The following is a 3864-nucleotide window of genomic DNA, read 5'->3' as shown; positions in this document are numbered from 1 at the left end:
GATCATGTAATAAAGACACAAACATAGACAAAACATAAAGCATGGAATTCAAAAAAACAGAAAAACAAGAACAAGGAAATTAAAGAACGGGTCCACCTTAGTGATGGCGGCTAGTTCTTCCTCTTGAAGATCTTATGGAGTGCTTTATCTCCTCAATGTCTCTTCCTTGCCTTTGTTGCTCCTCCTTCCTAGCTCTTTGGTCCTCTCTGATTTCATGGAGGATAATGGAGTGCTCTTGGTACTCCATCCTTAGTTGCCCCATGTTGGAACTCAATTCTCCCAAAGAAGTGTTGAGTTGCACCCAATAGTTGTGTGGAGAAAAATGCATCCCTTGAGGTATCTCAGGGATTTCTTGATGAGGGACTTCCTCATGCTCTTGTTGAGGTCCATGAGTGGGCTCTCTTGTTTGCTCCATCCTCTTTTTAGTGATGGGCTTTTGAGATGAATCTCTCCATCTTCCATGACTCGGAGTTGGAAGCAACTGCCTTCTTTTTCCTCTTTCTAGAGGTTTCTCCGGCCTTAGGTGCCATTAATGGTTATGGAAAAATAAAAAGCAGAGCTTTTTCCCACACCAAACTTAAAAAGTTTGCTCATCCTCGAGCAAAAGAAGAAAGAAAGGAGTAGAAGAAGAAGAAGAAATGGAGGAGATGGAGGGGAAGGTTGGTTTTGGCCAAGGTGGGTTTTAGTGTTTATGATGTGTGAAATGGAAGGTGGTAAGGATGGGTATTTATAGGGTAAGAGAGAGAGGGAATTCGGTTATGAAGGGGTGGGGTTGGGAGGAAAATGGTTTGAATTTGAATGGTGAGGTAGGTGGGGTTTTATGATGGATGGAAGTGAGTGGTGAAGAGATTATGGGGAAGAGGGTAGGATTTGATAGGTGAATGGTGTTTGGGGAAGAGGTATTGATGAGATTGGTCAAGGGTATTTGGGGAAGAGTGTTATGGAAAGGTGTGAAGAGGAGAAAAGAAGAGGTGGGGTAGGTGGGGATCCTGTGGTGTCCACAGATCTTGAGGTGTCAAGGAATTCTGCTCCCTGCACCATTCTGGCGTTTAAACGCCCTCTGTGTGCCATTTCTGGAATTTAACACCAACTCTGCTACCTTTTCTGGTGTTAAACGCCAGGCTGATGCCCATTTCTGGCGTTTAACGCCCATTAGACACCCTTTTCTAGTGTTAAACACTAGTCTGTCTTCCAATTCTAGCATTTAACACCAGCCAGACACCAGACACCCTTTTCTGGCGTTAAACGCCAGTCTGCCTGCCATTTCTGGCGTTTAACACCCAGAATGCTGCCAGACTGGGCGTTAAACGCCCATTCTGCTATCCTTACTGGCATTTAAATGCCAGTAAGCCTGTCCTCCAGGGTGTGCTATTTTTGATGCTGTTTTTTATTTTGCTTTAATTCTGCAGCTGTTTTTGTGACTTCACATGATCATCAACCTAAAGAAAACATAAAATAACAATGGAAAACAAATATATAAATATAATTAAATAACATTGGGTTGCCTCCCAATAAGCACTTCTTTAATGTTAATAGCTTGACAGTGAGCTCTTAGAGAGCTTCACAAAGACTCAGAGTTTAATGGTGGCCTCCCAACACCAAACTTAGAAGTTGAGTATGGGGGCTCTGTTTGACTCTGTATTGAGTGAAGCTTTTCATGCTTCCTCTCCATGGTTACAGAAGAAGATCATTGAGCCTTAAACACAAGGTAGTCCTAATTCAATTGAAGGACTAACTCTCATCTGTCCACATCAATCATAGCTTTTGCTATGGCTAGGAAGGGTCTTCCAAGGATAATGGATTCATCCTCATCCTTCCCAGTGTCTAGGATTATGAAGTCAGCAGGGATGTATAGGCCTTCAACCTTCACTAGGACATCCTCTACAAGTCCATAAGCCTATTTCATTGATTTGTCTGCCATTTCTAGTGAGATTCTTGCAGCTTGTACCTTAAAGATTCCTAGTTTTTCCATTACAGAGAGTGGCATGAGGTTTATTCCTGACCCCAGGTCACACAAAGCCTTTTTAAAGGTTATGGTGCCTATCATACAGGGTATTAAGAACTTTCCGGGATCCGGTTTCTTCTGAGGTAATTTCAGTTGAACCAAGGCATTCAGTTCATTGATGAGCAGTAGAGGTTCATCCTCCCAAGTCTCATTACCAAATAACTTGGCATTCAGCTTCATGATTGCTCCTATATATTGAGCAACTTGCTCTTCAATAATATCTTCATCCTCTTCAGAGGAAGAATACTCATCAGAGCTCATGAATGGCAACAGTAAGTTTAGTGGAATCTCTATGGTCTCTATGTGAGCCTTAGATTCCTTTGGTTCCTCAATAGGGGACTCTTTAGTGGTTAGTGGACGTCCATTGAGGTCTTCCCCACTAGAAATCACTACCTCTTCCTCCTCTACAGTTTTGGCCATGTTGGGTATATTGATGGCCTTGCACTCTCTCTTTGGATTTTCTTCTATATTGCTTGGGAGAGTACTATGAGGGATTTCAATAACTCTTTTACTCAGCTGACCCACTTGCGCCTCGAAATTTCTGATGGAAGAACTTGTTTCAGTTATGAAACTGAGAGTGGTCTTAGATAGATCAGAAATTATGGTTGCTAAGTCAGAGAGGCTCTGCTTAAAGTTCTCTGTCTGTTGCTCAGAAGATGATGGAAAAGGCTTGCTATTGCCAAACTTGTTTCTCCTACCATTATTATTATTGAAGCCTTGATTAGGCTTCTGCTGATCCTTCCATAAGAAATTAGGATGATTCCTCCATGAAGGATTGTAAGTGTTTCCATAGGATTCTCCCATGTAATTTACTTCTTCCATTGTAGGATTCTCAGGGTCATAAGCTTCTCCTTCAGAGGAGGCTTCTTTAGTACTACCGGATGCAGCTTGCATTCCAGTCAGATTCTGAGAAGTCATATTGACTTGCTGAGTCAATATTTTGTTCTGAGCCAATATTGCATTTAGAGTATCAATCTCAAGAATTCCCTTCTTCTGAGTCATCCCATTATTCACAAGATTTCTTTCAGAAGTATACATGAACTGGTTATTTGCAACCAATTCAATAATTCCTGGGCTTCTGTAGGCGTTTTCTTCAGATGAAGAGATCCACCAGCAGAGTGGTCCAATGACATCTTGGACAATTCAGACAGACCATCATAGAATATACATAAAATGCTCCATTTTGAAAGCATGTCAGAAGGACACCTTCTGATCAATTGCTTGTATCTTTCCCAAGCTTCATAGAGGGATTCACCTTCCTTCTGTCTGAAGGTTTGGACTTCCACTCTAAGCTTGCTCAACTTTTGAGGTGGAAAGAATTTGGCCAAGAAAGCACTGACCAACTTTTTCCAAGAGTTCAGGCTTTCTTTAGGTTGTGAGTTCAACCATATCCTAGCTCTGTCTCTTACAGCAAAGGGGAAAAGCATAAGTCTGTAGACCTTGGGATTAACCCCATTGGTCTTAACAATGTCACAGATTTGCAAGAATTCAGCTAAGAACTTATGAGGATCTTCTAATGGAAGTCCATAAAACTTGCAATTCTGCTGCATTAGAGAAACTAATTGAGGCTTCAGCTCAAAGTTGTTTGCTCCAATTGCAGAAATTGAGATGCTTCTTCCATAAAAGTCAGAAGTTGGTGTAGTAAAGTCACCAAGCATCTTCCTTGCATCTGCACCATTGTTGTTATTTTCGGCTGCCATGTTTTCTTTTTTTTCAAAAATTTCTGTAAGGTCCTCTCCAGAGTGTTGTGCTTTCCTCTTCAAAGTCCTTTCAGGTTCAGGATCAGCTTCAACAAGAATGTTCTTATCCTTGTTCCTGCTCATATGAAAAAAAAGAGAACAGAAAAGAAGAGGAATCCT

General features: G+C 41.4%; 1 non-coding gene across 1 annotated transcript; it reads left to right on the top strand.

Annotated features, from left to right (window-relative positions):
- Positions 1 to 3192: 3192 nt before the first annotated feature.
- LOC112731323 (small nucleolar RNA R71) lies at positions 3193 to 3300 on the top strand. Its single transcript, XR_003167106.1, has one exon. It is a non-coding gene; the product is annotated as a small nucleolar RNA R71 (small nucleolar RNA).
- The last annotated feature ends 564 nt before the right edge of the window (positions 3301 to 3864 follow it).

The sequence above is a fragment of the Arachis hypogaea genome, chromosome 12, assembly GCF_003086295.3.
Source record: "Arachis hypogaea cultivar Tifrunner chromosome 12, arahy.Tifrunner.gnm2.J5K5, whole genome shotgun sequence".
In the NCBI taxonomy this organism is placed as follows: Eukaryota; Viridiplantae; Streptophyta; class Magnoliopsida; order Fabales; family Fabaceae; genus Arachis; species Arachis hypogaea.
Note: the sequence above shows the minus strand (reverse complement) of the source record. Positions and strands in the feature narration are given on the sequence as shown.